Source organism: Peromyscus maniculatus, chromosome 4 (assembly GCF_049852395.1).
Source record: "Peromyscus maniculatus bairdii isolate BWxNUB_F1_BW_parent chromosome 4, HU_Pman_BW_mat_3.1, whole genome shotgun sequence".
NCBI classification, from domain to species: domain Eukaryota; kingdom Metazoa; phylum Chordata; class Mammalia; order Rodentia; family Cricetidae; genus Peromyscus; species Peromyscus maniculatus.
This window is the reverse complement of record NC_134855.1, coordinates 25665637-25689625: the sequence shown is the minus strand read 5'-3', so window position 1 is coordinate 25689625 and position 23989 is coordinate 25665637.

Genomic DNA, 23989 nt, shown 5'->3' with positions numbered 1-23989 from the left:
TCACAAACAGAGCATGTGTCTCCGCATTAACAAGCTGCACTAGCTCCATCCTCTTGGAAATGTGGCTTCCTTTGGATAGTGTGGGGTGTATTTGGCTATCAAATTGCAATTTACTGAGTTTCAGAGTTTCAGGTGAAGGTTATTTGCAGCAGCAATTTCCTAAGCTGGAAGGCAAATAATATTTGTATTATTTATTTTATTGAATTTATTGATTAGTAAATTTGTGGGGTTCTTGTTTTTGTTTAAATAACGGAAAATTTGCATGATGATTCAACTCAGTGAAAACCTAAGAGTCTCACCACTCCCACCTGACATGTCTCTCTGTATTCAACCCTTTAATTAGGAACAGTCCCAGCCCCTGATCTGAATGGAACCACTGCTTTGTCCTAAGTGTACACTTAACTGCATTTGAGGGAAGCAGGAAAACTTGATAACTTCCACGATCTAGAGCAGTATAAAATTGATAGACATGTCATGTTTTTTAGAATGACTTTACAATTAGTGAAATCTCAGATTTAGCAAGTCCTGAAAAAAATTGAAACTCTCCTGCAAATTGTATTCATAGGTACATCCTTTCACATATGAATAAATGGCATTTTAATAGTATCAAACTTAATGACATGACATCATAACAGTAACAAATAATGGCAGCATAGGAGGATTTTCTTGCCTTGTATTAGTTGAGAGATTAAAGGTATGCAGCCCATTATTTGAAGTTCTTTTTAATTTTACTTGATTTCAATTCAAAACTCCATTTGACATGTTTTGGAACACATACCAATAAAACAATGTACTTTGATTCCTGTGTACTCTATACACCTATATTTGAATCTAGGTGTTGAAGGTTTTTATGTTGCTTCCTTCTGATTCCAATTCGCTCTAATTCCAATTCCAGACAAAGTGTCTGGAAATCTTAGTTTTATAAAGTTATGAATGACTGGTATGCCTAACCACTGTTCTAGATGTATTTTTATCAACATAATGACAACATCTCTGTTTTTCTGTTGGTTTTTTTCTGCTACTTTTTACTAGAGGAATAACGTTCCTTTTAAAGATCTAAATATCCATGAAAGTGGGGACACGTGTGTGTGTGGGGGGGTGATAGATAGTCAATTGTTATAAAATGTTGATTTCTTGTTTGTTGATTCTTGCATCTAGCCTCAGATACTCTTCCTCTGTAAGTACTAGTGGGGAGATCAGCCTTATCTCATGTTGTTTTAGACAGGCATTCTATCCCATTTAGATTCTCTAAACCAGTCATGGGTATAGGCTCCATCTCTCAAGAAAACCATAACAGGCTTCTAGGGTTGGTTTCTAATACTGTGAGATTTCACGGGGAGAGTGCTCCACTTACTGTCATTAACATAAATTTAACCTGTATAGGGATCTTTGACATGAGTGTAAGGCAAGTCAGAGGTGACATTATTATGGGGTTCCTACACTTTCACACTGACATGAACCTTGCAATTTTCAATTATCTGAGATGTAAAGAGTAGGAATTTGTTTAATTTTTTTTGTAATTATAGGACCTTAAAACTCATGATGATCTCCGAAGTTACATTTTCATTATTTTTTTCTCTAAGAAATTATTATCAATATGAGTAAATGTTGGGTAATGTGAACTAACCCAGATACCTGAGGAAGAAAAGAAATGTTGATTGATACTTCTGGACATGATTAAACATCTTATAACAGTAAATTCTTATGAAGTAATTCATGAAAACTTCATATATTATTAAAAAATATTAGTGAGTTGATATTTTTTCTTCGGATTTGAATATAGCAATAATATTGTAAAACACATAGTACACAATTATTAATAGTACAGAATGTGAAACATATATGTTCAGATTTATAGCTGTAGATGAAATATCTGCATTTTCTAATAGATTCACATTGTGCAGTCATTGGTCATGAACAGAGTGGTGAATGCTTTTCTACTCACAATAGTTTTATCTTTTCTTTCATTTATGTGCACATACATATGTGCTAGAATAATATATATTCTGCTGTACTGGTATATTTTTTCTACAAAATATATAAATTTTAAGGAGGATAGTTTATGCATCATTCAACATATGGAAGAGTATAAGCAAAATAAATACACTGAGTATTCAGAGTACTGATTTAATAATAAATATTTAATAAATACTTCAGAGTACAAATATTGTGTGCCATTAGTGTTTAAATGGAGATTTGTGGGTTTTCCATAGCAATAGTTTATAATCCATTGAGGTTCTATACCACAATGCTTCTTCAGAAATAATATACAAATGTATGTGTGTACATATACATGTTTGTGAGGGTATATGTCTATATCTATATATGTGTGTGTATGTATACACATATATATTTATTTATATGAGTACAAAATATATATGTACAGGTGTATAGATAGATGTATATGCTACCATGCATAATATTATGTGTATAAATATGAGAATACATAAACAAATTGAATTTAGATTTTCTGCATTTCAAAAGAAAGTGGTTGGTGGTAGCTAACATGGTCATGTTAGATATTAATACAAATAGGTATATAGTTAAGACTATATATTAAAAAACAATTCAATTTCATTATATATACTTTACATATTTTAATTAAAATATAAATACATCACTTTGCCTCTTCCTTTTCTTTTCTCCACCCCTCTCAACTCCCTTCCCTTGAACTCCTTTCAGGTTCCCCCACTCTCAAATTGATATTTCCTTCTCCAGTTATTATTGTGCTTAATATATATATATAATGAACAAATTTGCAAATATCACTTATTAAAACTATTTTTTTGCTTGTTTGTCTTGATATGGCTTCAGGGTTGGCCAACCAATTGGGAAACCAATCTCAGGGCTCATCCCTTCAGAGGCTGGTCTCCTCTCTCAACTGTTATCAGTTATGTAAAGAAAAGACTCAAGGAAGAAGAGGATGGCAGAGAAAGAAAGGGATGGAAAGTAGAGAAAATGGAAGGGAAGGGAAGAATTTATTGAGTTATTTTTCCAGTTTGTATGTTAATCATCTTCCATGAGTCTCCAGGATATAACTAGGGTAAACAAAAATAAGGATTGAGTTGAGTACTGCAAAGTCTAATTTACAGTAACCACATGAGGAGTTCCTGAACACATGCCAGATTATAAAAATACTATCCATGTTGTTTACAGTGGAGTTAGTCAGTTTATTAGTTAGAGTGCTTCATTATGTATAAAAGATGCCAATGATAGTCTCCTAGTCAAAATAAACAGGCATAAAGTGTTCTGCATACACAATTTGTGGGGAATAGTTACTTTGCTATTTATTTAATAATTGACCATAAATGGAGTCAAAGTGCAAAGGGAAAAACTAAAAAAGCAGCCCACTAAGGGCTTTTTGAAAGATTGATAAATAATGTGGAATCTCAATTAGGCTGTAGAAGGAATGCAGATATTAAAAATTTGGTCAAGAATCTAATTAGCTGGAGGTAATTAAACAGTCTCACACGGGGTCATTAATCTTTTCCACAGACCTTTGATGTTTTGCACACTGTCTCCTAGTCATTAATAAAATTCATAACACTCCACTTTGTGCTGTTTTATCATCCTGTTTTTTCTCTGTAAGAGCATAGAGCAAGTGCCACTGTATCACAAGGGCCTTACGTTAGTTAATTTCTTTTCTCCCCCCCATGCTTGTTAGGATTAACCATTAAAAAACCCAGATGAAAAGCAAAAGACACAATTAAATGTATATTTAGCTTTACTAACTAATATAATCTTACTATTTTGTTAACATTTTTTAAAATAAGGCCTCTATTGCTTCCTTGCAAATGGCACTACAAAGGGTAAATGATGGAAGTGAATTTAGTTATTTGAAGATGTACGAAGTCATGAATTAAAGTTGTAATTCCTCAAAGACAGGTTAACTTAATAAAGTAACAGGAAATGGTTGAGCAAAAATTATATATTGAATAGCAATGGATCAGTATGCCATTTAAAGAGTTCATTATTCTGATAAGTTTCAAAGTAATGACATATTCAGAATGAACTGGACTATATCAGACAAGGAAAATACAAAGCCTACATTAGAAAGTATGATTCTCATGATGGGAGAAAAATACTTTATTCATTTCTAGAAATTCAATTCTTATGCATACATTTTTTAAGTCTTCAAAAAAAATAACTGAACAAAAGAAACCTGGAGTTACAAAGAATTGATTGTATTTATAATATAGCCTGGTATTTCAGAAGCCATTCTACCTATCCCTGGGTAGACTATATTGGATTAGCAGAGGATGCTAAAACAGATCCAATTATTCTGAATATTTGATGGCAGGGATACTGTCACACAGTAGCATTACAAAATGTACAGAGAATGGTTGTTTATCTGAAGATAACTGAAGACTTAAAATTTACTCACTACAGAAATCCACAAGAATGATATCTGCAGATATTGAGAATGGAGAACATTATTTTATATGCATTGGATGTTTCTGATACAAGGTTTGTTAATAAACCAAAAGACGCATGGTTATTGAACTAAATTCATCTAAATTTGCTAACTGATACTTAGGATTTTAATATAGTATCATCTTTGTTCAGATATGGTATGTCTCTTTTGTGGTTTGTATATTACAAATAATTATCATTACTTTTTAAAAATAATGGTAAAAACATTTGTATGATATTAATCCATATTTAATAGCACGTAAAATATTGTAATGAACTATGGCATTTAATACATAAACATACATTTTTGTTTAGACACTAGGAGAAAATAAATTTAGGAAAGAAAAATGTAATAAGCATCAAAAAAAGAGAGATCATATTAGAGAAAAATATTTTGACTTCATTAACAATACATTATATAAGACTGGGATACAATCCATTAAGCATAAAATGAGGAGAAAACATATCAACCTCAAGTACAAGAAGGAATCACTTAGAAAAATCCATTTCAAATCCCTAGTCAAAAATAGAAACACTCACTCACATTGATTAAAATTTAATAGTGATTTGACTAATCAGGGTGTTTATTCTAAGCAATTACATAGTATTGCTCATTGTTAATTTGTATAGCTTTGTTATTCTCATTAATCTAGGGACATAAATTTAAAACAGGTTGAGCTTAATGACTAGAAGAATGTAAATAAAACAATAACATATTTAAATATTTTCAGGGGTTTAATACCATGGCACAGTAACAAAAAATAAAATAAAACTAAGTTTAGATTACACTATGAGATTCAGACCACGTGTGACAGATTTTTCTCATTTTGTTTGTGAAGTAATTAACTATCTTATATGAGGCCCCAAATAGTAATCTATTCTTAACAATTTAAAGTAACTTCATGTAACAACAACAACAATAGAAATGTGTGCAGGGAAGTTGGTAACACCATATTCAAGTAAAATTTTAAATGGCAAAGCTTGTTTATGATGCTTTAAGTCTTTGTGTCTATGTGTTTGGTGAGGTTTTAGGCATGCCACTTTTATTGAATATTTTTCATATAGGAGATACTGCCTATCTTAGAGCAAAAATGAACAGACCACATATTAATGCAATTTATCATTTTGTGGCATATAAAAATCCTTAAAAGCGGTTTTAAAGCAAAATGATTTAAATGTAAATAAAACCCTAACTATTTAATAAATAATATTGAAGCTATGTTTCCATGAGTAAATAAACTACATAAATATTAAAGCACCAGACATTTGTTATTTTAATATTTAGGTGCTTTACATACAATGTTTATCTTAGCTCACTGGATATTCATGTGTAATTTAAATAGTTGGCTCAAAAATCAAGAACTGTGTACTTTATAGAGGAATAAACATCTCCTTTGTTAAGTTCATCTGTATCTTTTAGACCTGGAATTTTGCCTCTTTCTTTATGTGAACATGAGACAGGAACAAAGCAGAAACACAATTTGATCACATGAATATCTGAGGTTCAATACCACCTCCTAATTTCCTGGTTAACTGTAAGGTCATTCCCCAAACAGCACAGCATACAGAAATACACAATTCAGGAATCATTATATCATTTCCTGTCCCATTTCCTGTCAACTGTTCCTGCCAGAAATGGCTAATCATGACCTATTTTCCTGAGTAAAAGAAGCTAAGATGAGAAACAGGCAGTGGACTAAATGTCTTTCCTAAATGTAGTTATAAAATCTGGACTTAAGAGGGCAGGAGATACTCTGTATCCAAACGGCAGAAGATGAAGAAAATTTCTCAGGGAGAAAAATCATCCTTACATTCGGGTGTATGATAAGGTGATTTATCTTCAATAAACTCTGTATAAATGCTTTAGTTACTTTGACACCATGATTAAATGGATTCGCAATGATATTTGAAGTTGTGGACTTCCCTACCCTCAGTGTTCAGCTTACTTCATTGAATTTGAATTGACTATGGTTTTTTAGATCTTTAAAATTTCTAATAGTTTTTAGATACATCAGGAACAGGAAAGGGGGCTTAAATGTAAACTGTGACTAGAAGAAATGCCATCTAATTAAAGTCACATGTAAGGGCTTTCTAGTCTTTGCTCTATGCTCAAATGTATTCTTTAAAATCACTGATAACATGAATGAATCAGTCACTAAAGTAATGTTGAATTTCTATGTACAAATCAGTGTGTTGCATTTCTAATTCCTTCAACTGAATGTTTATGCCATTCTCCTCCTTTTTAAATTTACTCCTAAATATCAGTTGAATTGAAAATCTGAAACCAATCAACATTTTGGAAATTCAATCATTGGTAATGATAATTTGTAGGAAGGTATTCAGGGGAATCTGTCAATTAATATGATCTACCAATGAGTAACACCCTCATTTTCAAATTGCAAACACTTTCATTTTAATATATATATATATAATTATATAATATATATATATATATATATATAATATCCACTCTTACATCTCTAATAACCTATTCCAGTAATTCTGGAAAAATCTCACTGCTTTTTTTATGAATATTATAAAGCTTATTATTCTTTCCATTACCACATTTTCATTATACATATTTAGAAAAAAAATTATAAATAATAGGATATTTCAGCTATGTTGATATGGTGACATGCTTTTTTAATCCAACTCGACATGAAATTTAACTCACAACTATATAGATTAATAGATATTGTATGAAATGAAATATTTCTCTAGTTCTTTTCATGGATCTCAGTGTTACTTCACTGACTAAGTAAATTAAACACCATAAAAAAAACAAAATTGAAAGGAAGATGGAAAAAGCCAAAATGTCTACATTACTTAGCATCTGAAACAGTCAGGTATCTCTAGAGAAGTATACTATGAGACTGAAGATGAGTATAAAGACTTGAACACTCTGGGGAATGTTGTAAACCCTGCCTCCTTCTAACTGTGACCATTCCTGTCACAATGGACCCTTCTGAACATTGTCTGCTTTGTTCATGAAGACACTACAGTGGACTCTTGTTAGAGGCTTGCCTTCCTTGCATCTAAGAATTATGAAAAATTTTCACTTCCATAATCACAGGATGGACTCTAGGCTACTCTTGGACTTGCTGGTACATAATCTCCTTTCTTTAAAATTCTTTCTTTTATTTTTGAAACTATAATATAATTATGTCATTTTCCTTCCCCTTCCCTCTCTAAACACTCTCACATCCTAGACATGGCTCTCTTTCAAATCCAAGTTATTTTTTTTTCATTAATTGCTGCTACACACATATATGTATGTACTTATATTTTTCCAAGTATAGTCTGCTCAGCCTATGCAATATTACTCATATATATGTTTTCACTTGATATTGGATAGTTATTGACTCTTTTTCTTTTCAGTGCAGTTACAGAAACAGAAGAACTTCTGTGATATCTGCAGTGAGACTTATTTTCTTAGTAAAATCAACTTACTAGTTATTTACAGATTTAAAAGAAGATCACCTCTGATACAGAGGAAAAGCTTCACAGGCAATCACAGTAATCTCTAGGCACATGTGTATTGAGTTTCTTCAGGTGGGACTTCAAATAGTAAAATAAATGTCTAAATAAAGATATTTCTAGTACCTTCCTTTTAAATATAATATCCCATAACATGTTCAATTTATATTCTCCAAATGTTCTACAACTAAATAGAAATTTTTCATGTACTTATTGAATTAGTTGTAGAAACATCAACAGTTTTTGGATCACATGAGGCATATTTAGGTTTTCTAGTTTCCAGAGTATCTCAGAATTACTTAGTTCTGGGCCGAAACTCTGCACTCTAAACATAGTGTTAAACATAATCGCCATGCTTGTGTGTGCATGAATCCTCTACAAGAGTTTCAGTACTTGCTTTAATATCATTTAAGTCACTTCATTTTAGGAAGTGAGCTCTTGAAATTTGCTTTATATTTTTTAGCTTCCTTAAATATAATATATGAGAATCACTAATCACCCTAGTGGATGATGCACCCTCTCCCCAACCTCGTGTAATATGCTCTATCAACCTTTTTCTTGAGGAAATTATTTACTGTCTATAAATCAGACAATGGCTTACATGAAGGATATGAGCAATAAGATAATGATGATGCCTTTCAGAATACATTCAACTTAACCTCTACACCTACAACTAGATGCAAAGCTAAGCAACTCCTGCAAGTCAGGTACAATGTGAGAAACAAGATGAGTTATGCTACACCCCTAGAGAACTTAATGTGTTTTCTAATTAGTGCAGGTAGAGATCTGGAGAATATGCATCCAAATGGATATTAAGTTTGTGGGATAATGATAGAAATAACATAAAACTAAATTAGGTTGAGTGTGTCAACATATGTCCACGGAGCAGAAATTGTGAGTTTAATGTTACGGCTGGTATATAATACAATATAAATGTTATATGTTATATATTATATGTATATAAATATTAAATATAATTACAACTGTGTCCTCAATAATGGGAGGACTGGAAGACATGCCCTGCATTAACCCTATAATAAAGGGATTTCTGAGAGATGCACTGTGTCATTGATCTTTACTGTGTGCTAAATGTTATAGTATATGATACAGCTTAATGTGATGGCTTAAATGCACTGGGTATAATTGGACCTCACAGTACTGGGAGCCAAAGACAGTATTGACTCAGCAAAGGCAAGGTGAAGGCATTTATTTTAATAGATATCACAGTGAAAAAATACTCAAAATCGTCTTACTCATGCAGACCTTTGACACTGACTCATTAATCATAGTGTTTCTAGAAGTGAAATAAACATGAAGACTACTGTGGTGGCTAGTTTTAATTGCCAACTTGACCCAATCTATAATTATCTGAGAAGACAGTCTCAATGCAAGATTTTTCATATTAGGTAGTCCTCTGTGTATGTCTATAGAGGATTATCTTGGCTTCATTGATTAAGGCTGGAAGACACACATTATAAGAAGTACCTTTTCCTGGACTTGGGTTCTGAACCCTGGAAGAGTGGAGAAAGTGAATTGAATATGAGAACATAAGCATTCACTGCTCTCTGCTCCTAATAATAGATTAAATATAGCCCATGTCCTCAAGCTCCTACCACTGTGTCTCCCTTGCTATGACTGATTGTAAACTGCATTTGTGAGACAAAATAATCCTATTTTTGTCTGATTTCCTTGTCAGCAAGAGCAATAAAAATGGCAGTAAGATACGTACTAAGATTTATCTCAAGTTGAATAAGCAGAAATATTTCATAACAAATAAATGAAAGGATATCCTAAATGGCCACAATAACCAATTTTTATCAGTAATTCTATAGACTCACATCTCTTTAATAAAGGGGAGGGTAGTCTTCTAGAAGAAAGATCTCACTGTCATAATAAAAATACTCACTTTTAATATTTCTTTCTTTCATCCTTATCCCCCACCCCCAAAATTAACTGTTTCCTTACTTCTGGGTGCTGTCATAAAACACCATGGATAAAAGCAACTTACAGAAAAAGTCTTTTTTGATTTGCAGTCCCACAGGAAGAATCCATAAGATCAGGGAGGGGGAATGGTTACAGGTGGCCAGAAAAGAAAGCTGGGCAATCACATCTCAACAGAAAAGAGTAAACAAAGAGGATGGAAGTTGAGTAGGGTATAAATTCTCAAATCTAGTTCAAGTGCTATATTATCCAGCTCTATTCCAAAACTCCATCAAACAATACCACTACTTGGGAACCAAGTGTTCAGATATACAAGCCTATGGGAGTATGTTTTTATTTAAAACACCACAAGAACTTAACGGCACTCTACAAAAACACAATGCTTTTGAAAAAAGAAATAATCAGAACTTCTGGAGGCTATTCGACAGTGGCTTGGCTCTGAATTACATTGATTCCTATAGCCCCTACACAGCACTGTTGACCTCAAGCTAAAGTAGGGACTTGTGAAAGTCGGCTGATCAATGGCATTTTAGGCAAAGTCTGATTCATGTTGGGTACAACAGATCTTTGAACTCACCCTGTGGTTATTTCTCCAGTGTCAGAATGAATAATTGGAATATATATACTTAGAAATTGGCAGCATTCCCACATTGGTTCCTTGACCTATGACATGAGAGCTATTATGGTTGGAAAGGTCAAATGGAAGTTATAAGAACTGCCTCTACCACACAAAATAGTGAACCAAAACAAATCACATCACTGAAGGGATTACACAGGTTAGTGGAGGCACTTGGGATTTTAGAGCAAGTTATTTGCAGGCAACTACTCTCCCTTTTAGAGATAGCGCTTATCTTGCTACTGGGCTTTCAGTGCAAACTGAATTATGGATAGTAAGTTACAATGCAACTTGAACTGACTGTCATGCACTGAGTGATATGTGACTTAAAATTCCAAAAAGTTGAATTTGCACAACACCAACTTATTACTAAATGGAAGTGATACATACCTAGTCAAACCACGGCAGGTTCTGAAGGTAAAATAAAATTACATGAAGTTTTTGTATAATTGCATATGACTCTTATTCCTGACACAGTACTTATTGCCTCCATATATTTACTTGTATTCTAGTAGTCATGTTATAAGATCAGTGACTGAAAGAACAGAGGGATAGGGTTTGGTTTATGAATATATTTCTGCATAGGATTGAGGCGCCACTTAGGTACAGAGAGCTGGAGTATCAGAGCCCCTTTCTGGGAAATGGCAAGAGGCAGTAGTGAAGGAAAACATCACAGTTGGCAGAATACTGGGCACTGCACATGGCTGTACACTTTTCATGTAAGTAAAAAAAAAAAAAAAACAGATGTGAGAATATCTAATGATTTTGGGGCTGTAGCCATTGGTTAAATTGGATAGCTAGAGACTTATTTTTTAATTTTATAATTAATTTAATTTTACATATCAGCCATATATTCCCCCTGTCCTCCCATCCCCCAGCCTTCCCCTCCCCAGCCCTTCCCCCATTCCCACCTCCTCCAAGGCAAGATGTCCCTTGGGGATTCAGCTCGGCCTGGTAGATTCAGTTGAGGCAGGTCCAGTCCCCTCCTCCCTACACCAAGGCTGAGCAAAATGTCTCAGGATAGGCCCTAGGTTCCAGGAAGACAGCTCATGCACTAAGGACAGGACTGGATCCCACTGGCTGGGGGCCTCATAAATAGTTCAAGCTAATCAACTGTCTCACTTATCCAGAGGGCCTGATCCAGTTCCATGGGGGCTCCTCAGCTATTGGTTCATAATTCATGTGTTTCCACTAGTTTGGCTACTTGTCCCTGTGCTTTTTCCAATCATGATCTGAATATCTCCTGTTCATATAATCCCTCCTCTCTCTCTCACCATTTGGACTCCTGGAGCTCCACTTGGGGGCTTGGCCATGGATCTCTGCATCTACTTCCATCAGTCACTGGATGAGAGTTCTATCATGACAGTTAGGGTGTTCGGCCATCAGATTACCAGAGTAGGTCAACTTGGGCTTTCTCTCGACCATTGCCAGTAGTCTATTGTGGAGATATCTTTGTGGATTTCTGAGGATCTCTCTAGTACTCTGCTTCTTCCTATTCCCATGGGATCTTCATTTATCATGGCATCTCTTTCTTGTTCTCCTCCTCCTGATCCAGCTGGGACCTCCCGGTCCCCTAAACTCTCTTTCCCCTGACATTTGCCCTCCAATGCACCCCATTCATGTCCAGGTTGCTCATGTAGATCTCATCCATTTCTCTGTCGTTGGGTTATCCCTGTGTCTTTCTTAGGGTGCTCTTTACTAGCTAGCCTCCCTGGAGCTGTGAGTTGCAGTCTGGTTATCCTTTGCTTTACATCTAGTATCCACTTATGAGTGAGTACATATCATGTTTGCCTTTCTGAGTCTGGGTTACCTCACTCAGGATGATTTTTTTCTAGTTCCATCCATTTTCCTGCAAACCTCATGATGTCATTTTTTTCTCTGCTGAGTAGTATTCCATTGTGTATATGTGTCATATTTTATTTATCAGTTCTTCAGTTGAAGGGCATCTAGGTTGTTTCCAGGTTCTGGCTATTACAAATAATTCTGCTATGAACATAGTTGAGCATGTGTCCTTGTGGTATGTTTGAACATTCCTTGGGTATATGCCCAAGAGTGGTATAGCTGGGTCTTAATGGAGATTGATTCCCGATTTTCTAAGAAAGTGCCATATTGATTTCCAAAGTGGTTGTACAAGTTTGCATTCCTACCAACAATGTAGGAGTGTTTCCCTTGCTCCACATCCTCTCTAGCATAACCTGTCTTCAGTGTTTTTTATCTTAGCCATTCTGACAAGTGTAAGATGGCATCTCAGAGTCGTTTTGATTTGCATTTCCCCGATGATTAAGGATGTTGAGCAATTCCTTAAATGTCTTTTGAACTTCTTCTGTTGAGAATTCTCTATCTCTAGAGCCCATTTTATTAATTGGACTGTTGGTTATTTTGATGTCTAATTTCTTGAGTTCTTTCTATAATCTGGATATCAGCCCTCTGTCAAATGTGGGGTTGGTGAAGATCTTTTCCCATTCTGTAGGCTGTTATTTGGTCTTGTTGACCGTGTCCTTTGCTCTACAAAAGCTTCTCATTTTCAAGAGGTCCCATTTATTAATTGTTGCTCCCAGTGTCTGTACTACTGGTGATATATTTAAGAAGTGATCTCCAGTGCCAATGCGTTCAAGACGACTTCCTACTTTTTTTTCTATCAGGTTCAGAGTAACTGGATTTATGTTGAGGTCTTTGTTCCACTTGGACTTGAGTTTTGTGCATGGTGACAGATATGGACCTATTTGCAGTCTTCTAAATGTTGACATCCACTGAGAAGGATAACTTGAACATTTGTGAGAAGGACATTTAGGGGAAAGGTGTATGGATAAATCACATTAAATTTATAAAGGGTATGAAGATATTTGTGTTCCATATAAATGCATATCAATAGATGAGTTCAGGAGAGGAGTAGTTCAATAGCCACTAGAAAGGATGGCTCATTCTGTCAATACAGTCAACCTCTTTCCCTAATTATCCCTTTCATAATACAGTGGGCCCATGAACAATGTAGCCATAGTCACAAAGGTGGAGGTAATTCATGGGCCCAACAGCATGCATGTCCACTCACCAAAGCTAATATCGCTATTATTGATGCTTAGTGATAAATCCATCAGCAGAGATTAGTAATTAACTCATAATGTAGCATCACTTCCTAGGAAAACCATCCAGTGATCTAGTGACCAGTTGTCTACACTGTACCAATTCCTTTGTGGAAAGGGCAAACATTCTGTCTTTATTAGGATAGATTCTTCTTCTTCTTCTTCTTCTTCTTCTTCTTCTTCTTCTTCTTCTTCTTCTTCTTCTTCTTCTTCTTCTTCTTCTCTTCTTCTTCTTCTTTTTTTTTTTTTGGTTTTTCGAGACAGGGTTTCTCTGTGCAGATTTGCGCCTTTCCTGGAACTTGCTTTGGAGACCAGGCTGGCCTCGAACTCACAGAGATCCGCCTGGCTCTGCCTCCCGATTGCTGGGACTAAAGGCGTGCACCACCACCACCCGGCAGATTCTTATTCTATGAATGGATTTGCCTTTCCTGCACATAATCCTCTGCCAAAACTATCTAGGGACTTAGAGAATGCCTTATTCATCCTCATGATATTCCACACAACATTACTTCTGACCAAATAAATCACTCTACAGCCAAAGAAATGCAGCAATAGGCACATGCTCTTGGACTTCCTGAACCATGTTTCCTACAATCTGAAAACAAATGGCTTGATAGAAGGATGGAATGTCATAGTTACAAAGCCCAGATTATGGCTCAGTGTTTAATAGCAATAACTGTGTTTGTATAGGAAAACACTCACATTGCAGCTTACAACTGTCTATGGATCCAGTTCTAGAGGATTCAATGCCTTCTTCTACCCTCTGTGAGCACTAGGTAAGCATGTGGTGCACATATCTAAATGGAGGCCTTCACAATATACATAAAATTAAATATTTTTAAATGTTTTAATTTAAATAGAATCACATCAATCTCTCTTCCTTTTTCTTCCTGCAGCTCCTCCCAGGTATCCTCACTTAATACTCTACCATCCTCCCAACTCTCATGGGATACAACCTGCTGGTTCCAGCTTCATTATTTGTGTGGATATGGTTTTCAGTAATGAGTGCTCTGTATTGGCTCAGGGAATACAGGAGAAAAGCAGCCTGGAAGATTGTAAGACCCTGAATACCAGGAAGTCTGCTGTGGAACAGTCTTTCCTAGAAATAATTGAATAATGAAGAGGAAACAATAACAAGATCAATAGCTATGTTAATGTGGAAAAGGGGGGATTTCACGTGGTCCCCCCTGTACACAAAGATCTGGAAGCAAGCAATGACTGCTGCAAGAAGAAAAAATAGCCTCTCGTATGGATGAGACACCTTATTGGTTGTTCAACAATACTCTTTGTAAAAGTACAGGTGAGTCAACAATTAGGAGACAATACTCTAGAGGGTTGTTTCAGGTTCTCCAGAAGGCAGTTCCTGCTCTGAATCAGCATCCCTTATATGGTAGTATTCCTTCTAGGGCTAGAATTTATGCGTTCAGGAATTAAGGATGAAAAGCGGAATGGCATTATTCACCATCATCCCTAATGAGTCACTAGTCAAATCTTGCTTCCTGTTCCTGTGACCTTCTGCTCTGCTGATCTACAAACTTGGATTCGATGGAGGGGGGTGGGGTGGAAGTGGGAGTACTTTTGCCAGGAAGTGTAACAAACACTCCATTGATCTGCAATCTTTTCCTGGCCATTTTGCATTCCTGATGCTATTGAGTCAACAGGCTAACAAAGGAATTACAGTGTTAGCAGAGTCGTTTGACACAGTCAGGGGGACAGTGTTCTGCTTTTCCACAGTGCATTAAGGAAATCTGTTTGGAGGGATAGAGAGGCTTTCCAGTCCACTTCATCATGTGCTTACAATTAATGAAAAATTATAAAATCCCACCACAACAGGATGATAAATGGCTCAGATTCTTCAAAAATAGGATTATGCATAACCCTTCCAGGTAAAGAACCAAGAAATGCCCAGTTTCTTGATGTCGGTGGAAAAAATACAGAATGGGTAACAGAAGGAAGCTATAAACCATAGATAACACCACTTGACTGGTTACAGAAGTAGTGTGCTATGAGTATTTGTGTACTATTTTTAAAGACCATGTTTTTACATGCATACATATTCATTGAGCAAATACTGGTATTTCTATTTCGCTGTTTTGTTTTGTTGTTATTTTTCTTTTTTTAATCATATTGTGTAACATTGATTAAGTTAAGTGTTGTTACATCTGTATTGCTTTTTCATATGACTTGGGAAAGTGTAGTATATTTCCATTTGTACATGGCATATCATGCTAGATATAACTATGGCTTTTTTTATTCTCTTCATTTGGAAACTATGCATGAAATAAAGTGGTTTAATTAAATGCTAATTTCAATAATGATAGAAAAGTGATGGCCAGTCTTGGTTGTCAATTTGAGTGGTTATGGCAACAATCAGGAAGAATGCTTTTTGGGTAAGTCTCATGGTATTCCCTGGAATAATTCAATGAGGGTCACCCTCTTTCAGAATGGGCACCATCTTTTGGTTATGGCCCAGATTAAAAAAAAACATTTGAAGAAAAAGCACAGCTGCTTTCCACCTGCCCATCTTTGTATTTAGCTGGTGAGTTCATCTACTCTGGTTTTACTACAGCTGCTACTGTTCTTTGCTGACAGCAGAACCCAGTGTCAACAACCCTTCAATGTGGACTCAAGATCATATTCTGCAGAAATTCCCCAGGTCTCCAGTTCAGGGCAAGACTCTTGAGCTATAAAATATAGTGAACTGAGACATTCTAAGGCTTGAAAGTTCTCCCTTGTGCAGATAGCCATTGTTGGGCTAAGTTCATCCTATAAGTTCTGTTCTTTTATTCTTGACTTGAAAAATGTTAGATAACCTTTGTTGTGGAATATTATTTTAACCAGGGAAAGATTGTTACATTTGTCTATGCTGCTGAATAGTGCTCTAACTATGTGAAGGTGTGATACATTTGTTTCTGTTGCCTTTGTTAAGGATGTAAAGATGTGTTACTTTGTTCATGCTGTATTTAATTATGTAAAGATGTGCTGCATTTGTTTCACCTTGCCTGCCTAAGGCACATGAATAGTCTAATAAAAAGCCAAATGGCTAATAGCTAGGCAGGAGAGGGATAGATAGGGCTGGCAGGAAAAGAAAGAGTAAATAAAAGGAGAAATCTAGGCACAAGAGGAGAACAAGGGAAACAGAGAGGGACATGCCTGGGGGCAGAAGCCAGCTAGCCACCAGCCAGGCATGAGAAGCAGTGAAAGTAAGATGTACAGAAATAAAAAAGGTAAAAAGCCCCGGGGCAAAACATAGATGAAGAGAAAAAGGTTAAAGTTATAAGAGCTAGCCATAAATGAGCCTAAGCTAAGACCAAGCATTCATAACTAATCAGTTCCTGTGTCATGATTTGGGAGCTGGTTGGTGGTCCAAAAGAAAGCCTGCTACAGACCTTTCATTTTCTTTTCTTTTTGAAATTTTTTAGTTCATCTACTAAGTGAGTACATGTCCTCAGAATTACCATGCTCCATAGGCTTTTTACATCACCATACAAATGACAGAGGATAGTTTACATTTTTTCTACTTTCTACTGAAAGTAAGCATGATAAAATCTGCTCTGTAGGCATGGCTGTGTTTTCAACAGTTTGACTTTCTACATTTATTTTATTATCAAGCATCAGTTTCAATATGTCAACATATTCTATAATCTATGATCATTTCACATAATGAAGTGGTATCAATGAAGAAATATTTATATGTATTCAATTAAATTTCATAACAGGCTTAAACATACTTTTTAAATGAGAAAACAGTTAATAACAAATGTGCCAACATATCAGAAGTTTTTCCTTTTTTGACAATTGCACAGTTTATACACTCTTAACAACTGAGCTCTAAGATGACAAAGAGTAAATATTTTAGCCAAGAGTATGAAAATCTTCGAATGTGATCATTTTTGAGGTTATGTTCAACAAAGAGGTTATATTGCAAATAATTTCCATTCTTTCATATCACCCAAATATCACACCATAGACAGTGTTCTCTGCATTTTGACTAGGTATGATTTCTGTGATGACCCCTATCTACTGTAAAAAGAAGCTTCTTTCATGAGGGGTGAGAGCTCCACTTATCTGCGGATACAAAAATATATGTTTAGAGTGCAGTTGTGAATTGTGCTGGTTTATGTTAAGAGACTATCACATAAGTTAGGAGAGGGTGTTTGTAAGGTACATAGGACCAGGATACCTGCTGCTATGTAGTGATTTCTAGACATGATACAGTAGTTACACTCTTGAAAGCTCAACAATGTGGTTGGTTGACTAAACAAGACCTGTACCATGGCAATAACAGTGTGAACTGGGGGAATCACATAAGACCAAACCTCTATGGGGGTTTGCTATAGACAAACAGTGCTGCTGAGAGACAATCATTATCCTTCAGGGGTAAGTCTCCTAATAGTTTATCAAATTATAAGGAGTCATCTCTAAACGCATATGCATATGAGTGTTGGCAGGCTTTTCTGTCTTGCCAGCTGGCTCCCAAATAATCACTCAGAGACTTATTATTAATTATAAATATTCAGCTGATAGCTTAGTGTTGTTGCTAACTAGCTCTTTCACCTTAAATTAACCCATATTTCTTATCTATGCTCTATCATGTGGCAATACCTTTTTTTTTAAACAGCCTATTCATCTCTTGCTTCCACTGCATCTGACTAGTTACTCCACCCTCCTTTTTCCCAGCATTCTCTCAGCTTAGCTCTCCCACCTAACCTCTTCCTGCCTAACTATTATCCAAAAAGCTCTTTATTAACAATGAGAGCAACACATTTTCACAATTTACAAAAGGGTTGTTCTATAGCATTTTCTCCTTTTTGTCTAATTAAAAAGGAAGGTTTTAACTTTAACATAGTAAAATTATATACCACAAAACCAGTTATCAAGTAAGAGTTACAGTTACTATATTCAGTCTATTCATATGTGACAAATTTAGAGAAAATACTCTATTATCTATCTTACTTATAAGAGTTTAAAATTTTATACCTAATTTACTTTTTATCATAACTAAGGAAAATTACAAGTTTGACTATGTAGTCTTTAATTCCATCAAAAACCATAAATGATACGATATTACCTAATAACAAGGACATCTGCTGCTGGCACAGTCACACAAAGTTCCTTTGTAATGTTGTTACATCCATCTTTGGCCTACAGGCCTAATAGATTTGACAGATATTTCTGAGAAACAGGGAATTTTGAAGAATTGCTCTACCTCGTCTTGGCAAAGTTTGTCAGCCACCTTCTTATGTGTCCTGCTGGTCCAGTTTGAACAATATACTGTCAGCAATTGAGGCAAAGTCAGTTTTTCCCCCCAATGGCTAGCTTTTACCACAGAGATGACACCCATCATCTTTTCTGAAGTTAATTGGTACTGCCAGGAGCATACATGTCTCACTGTTAAGAAAAGCCTTATTAAAACATTTTAAATGCCATATTCTATTGGTCTTTGAAGTGTTTGAAGACCATCTCCCTATATAAATATATCTGTTCAACCTTGAAAACACATATAATATGACTCTAAGTTTGGTTATTATAGATAATTAACTATTAACTTGTATTTCTTAATTATTTGACATTTTCAAATGAGTAGCATAAGTACAATACCCCCAATGAGTAGAAACATACATATAGTATAGCAAAAATAACTTTAAATTTGTATGAATATGCAAAAATCCACACAATTCTAAAATATTTTGAGATTAATATCTGCTTTCTGGATAAAATAGATTCAATAATCTACAATTTTATCTCATCATTTCTACATTACATCCCCTTTTTTCCTTTAAAAAGAAAATTTTGAATTTAAACTCCTTTTTGTTTGCTTTCTTTAGGACCATGACCCAAAACAACTTATAACCAACCCTGGTGAATGATGACAAACATCCATAACTCATCAAATGACCAAAAAACCACTCCATATCTTAGGAATGTGGGCATTGATTTTTTTGTCTAGACTGCTTCCTGTTGTCTAGGGGTGCTGGCATCTTTGGGGTAACCTTGAGAAAATTAGGATAATGGTTAAGTCTTGGCTAGTAGTCTGTGAGACTGGTCCACTTCAGCCAGCAGCCTTGAAGCTGTTCTGGATGGAGGACTCTGAGGAAACTGCAACAGAGGTGCTCTGAGATATTGGATCACAATGGCCATCTGTTTTTATTGGTTTCTGGACCCCTTGCTCTGAAAATAAATAAACTTTCAAAGGTAATATATCTGCATTAATACAAGTATAGACTCAAGGGTTAGCAATTCAAGAGGATATAAATAATTCAAAAAATTAATCATGATATTTAACAAAAATATGAAAATGGTGTTGAAAAATTAGATGATATTGCTATACAATGGCTAATAGTGAGCTATGATATTGAAAAATAAGATTATAGAATGTGACCCATTACAAATTCAAATTTAAAAGCATTTGGTTACTAACTTAATAGTACCACATTTAATATTAGTTGATTATTCTAATACTTTATTCTTTGAAATTTTTGTAAAATATATTTTGATCATAAACTCCCTTTAGTCCTTCCTATAACTCCTTTCATATCCATTCTAACTCCTTATCCCAATTTATTATTCCTATTGGGATAAATTTGACCACATCGCTTTATAACCATGTAAAATATCTAAAAAGGCATACAGTGTTGAAGCACCTTAATTGTCTACATACCTCTTTCATAATAGTCCATGTAGATCTCATCCATTTCTCTGTCAGTGGGCAATCCCTGTGTCTTTCTTAGGGCCATGTTTTCTAGGTAGCCTCCCTGAAGTTGTGAGTAGAAGTCTACTCATCTTTGTTGTACATCTAGTATCCTCCTATGAGTGAGTATATACCATGTTTGTCTTTCTGAGTCTGGGTTACACCAGCTTCCTTCTTAAGACCATTTGATTAGAAAGACTTTTCCCAGCCCTTTATTGTGAGGTAGTGCTATCTTTGAAATTGAGGTATGCTTCTTGTATGTAGCAAAAAGATGGGCCCCACTTTCATATCTATTCTGTTAGCCTGTGTCTTTTTATAGGTGAATTAAGTCCATTGATATTAAGGGATATTAATGACCAATGATTGTTCATTCCTGTTATCTTGTGGTGGTGGTGGTGGTGGTGGTGTGTGTGTATTTCTCTATTTTGGGATTTACTGCTGTTAGGTTATATACTGCCTGTGCTTTTGTGGGTATATCTGATTTCTTTTGGTTGAAATTTTCCTTCTAGTGCTTTCTGTAGGGCTGGATTTGTGGATAAGTATGTTTAAATCTGGTTTTGTCTTGGAATGTCTTGTTCACTCTGTCTATGATGGTTGAAAGTTTTGCTGGGTATATTAGTCTAGGCTAGCATCCATGGTCTTTTATTGTCTGCATTCCATCTTTCCAGGTCCTTCTGGCTTTCAAAGTCTACATTGAGAAATTGGGTGTTATTCTGATGAGTTTGCCTTTATAAGTCACTTGGCCTTTTTCCTTTGCTGCTCTTAATATTCTTTCTTTATTCTGTATGTTTAGTTGTTTAATTCTTATGTGGTGAGGGGATTTTTGGGGGTCTATTCTGTTTGGTGTTCTATAGACTTCTTGCATCTTCATAGGTATTTCCTTCATTAAGTTGGGAAAGTTTTCTTTTATGATCTTGTTGAATATATTTTCTGTGCCTTTGAGTTGGTATTCTTCTTCTTCTATCCCTATTATTCTTAGGTTTGGCTTTCTCATGGCGTCCCAGATTTTTTTGACATTTTGTGTTATGAGTTTTTTGGATTTGGTACTTTCTTTGACTGATGAATCTATTTCCTCTACACCAGAGATCCTCTTTTCCATCTCTTGTATTCTGTTCATTATGCTTGCATTTGTGTTTCCTGTTCATTTACTCAGATTTTCTATTTCCAGCATTCCCTCTGTTTGTGTCTTCTTCATTGTTTCTATTTCCCTTTTCAGGTCTTGAACTGTTTTCTTCACATGTTTAATTACCTTTTCATGATTTTCTTGGCTTTCTTTAAGGGATTTATTGATTCCTTCCCATTTTTTTTGTTTCTCCTTTCCTCAATTTCTTTTTTCATTTTTTTTTCTTGAAAGGCATCTAGCATCTTCATGATGCTATTTTTAAGGTTGCTTTCTTTTGCTTCTTCCACCTTGTGATGTTCAGGTCTTGCTGTTGCTCTTTATGTTGTTGTATGTTTTTTTTTTCATGGACATCTGTCTATCTCTTCCTCTAATAGGAATAAGAGGTGCCTGTGTCTAAGCAAGTTGCTAATGGTCTCCTCTGGTCTTGCTGTGTCTGTGTCTCAGGGGGCCCCTCTGGATGTAATCTTAGCTCTTGGTCTAATTGGAGCAGGCAAATTCTGTGTCTCAGGGAGCTGCTCTTGGGTCAACCCAAGCTAGTTGGCTCTATGACTCATAGAACAGCTCTTGGTCTTATCAGGGCTCTTGAAACAGTCACAGCTGACAGATTCTGTGTTTTAGGAAGCCTCTCTTGGTCCAATGAGAGGTGGCAGATTTTATATCTAAGAAAGCCACTCTTGGTCAATGAAGGCTGGTGGATTCCCTTTCTCAGGAGGTAACTCTTAGTCCAATGAGAGCTGGTGGTTTGGTTTCCATGGCTCAGAAAGTTACTCTTGGTTCAAAGAGAGCTTGCAGTTTGGTTTCCTTGATACAGGAAGTTGCTGGGGTCTCAGGCAGATGGATATTGGGACAGGGTGTGTAGATTACCAGGTTAGATGGGGAGTTTTGGTAGGTTGGGGCTTCCCCCAGGAGTTTTCCTTATTGGCCTGCAACTCTTGGTTCAATGAGAGCTCTTGAGCTGGTGGTTTGGGTTTTGACCCTCAGGAAGTTGCTGGGTTCTCAGGTAGATGGGTATGGGGACAGGGAGTGTAGACTGCAGGGTCCAGTGGGAGGTTTTGGTGGTGGTGGCTTCTGGCAGAAGTTTTGCCTGCTGGCCGGCAGGCAACTAGGACAGAGTTGGGTGGGAGTTCCCGGTAACAGGTTTTGTCCCAAGTATGGGTCTTAGGGGCAGGACTCTCTGGGTATGAGCAGAGTCAAATTGTGAATTTTCTATACACACAAATACAAATACAGGAGGCAACAACAACTTAGATTTATTAAACAAGAAATTGTCTTTAAAGAAACTGGAGAAAACTGACTTGCTTTGTCCATCTTAGTCCTTATAAGAACATTAAAAGTAGGCAAGTGAATCTTTATTTCATTAAAAATTCAGCTATTTATTAAAGCTAAATATATTTTAAATCATCATCGTTAGTCAAGTTCTAAGGCAAGTAATGAAGTACTATGCAGTACTATAAAAATTTAATTTTAAAGGGTTTTTCACCTTGGAAAAAAGTGCTTTGAAATTCCATCCTTTGTCAAAGAGGACTTTAGAATGTATGTGAAAATCAAATTATTTCTTAGCTTGTTTTATGTATTTCTTATTCACATACATATGCATAGAGTAGGTCTAGTTGTCCTAAATTCTAATAACTGTGGAACAGGTTGCCATTACTTCAGGATGTATATAAACAACTCACTTTCATTGCTGCCTCTTTATTAACAGCTAGGCTCACCTCAGCTCTTTTCTAATCTGATTCTAATGATTGTTTTGTGATTTGGAGGGAAATTTTAGTTACCTTCACATACACATACACACACTGAGGGAGACAGAGAGACACAGAGACACAGAGACATGGAGACACACATACACACAGAAAGAAGGAGAGAGAGACAGAGAAAGAGAGGAACAAAAAGCTGTTAAACAATGGCTTCATACTGTGCAAAGAAGATGATGCCTAGATATCAAATGCATTTTGATGCCTGCAGGTCATTCAACACACAGGGAAAGTAGAAAAACACATTCACATATTATGACTCTAATTCAAAATCATTTTTTTCTTTACTTTTCCATCCATGGTGCCCAAATAGGGTCAAAAAGCCAGCACTTCAGTTATTTTGTTGAAAGTGTAACAAATGCCTTAACTCTCTGTACCTATTACCACCACAGTAAACACTAAGTAAATCAAGTTCAAGTTACTAACTTTCTTCCTGATACAACTGGACCTTTGTGGTGAACTATAGAAATGGTTTGAATTTTTCATAATGATTTTTCTGATATAAGTGGTTGATAATTACACTAAAGACATTTCCTCTCAAGAATCACATTTTGCCCCTGAAATAGGATAGGTCTGAGGTTTGAAATTTAATATAAAGTTTGGTCAGATGTTATATCTTATTTTAAGAAATGAGATTCAAGTCAGTCATTGCATGTACTATTTGAGCTTAGGAGAAAGTATTAATTCATGTTGTAAATAATACTATAGTCTTATAAAAGCTCAAGTATATAGTTCTTATTTCAAGAAAAAAATGTAATTTTCTTAATGCACCTCTTAAATCAGCACTCTCAAGAAAGCCTGAGACTCAGTGGAATGGAGATAAGCCAGTGGATTGACTAATAAATATTAAAATGAACAAAAATATGGTTCATCTATATATACTAATTTAATTTC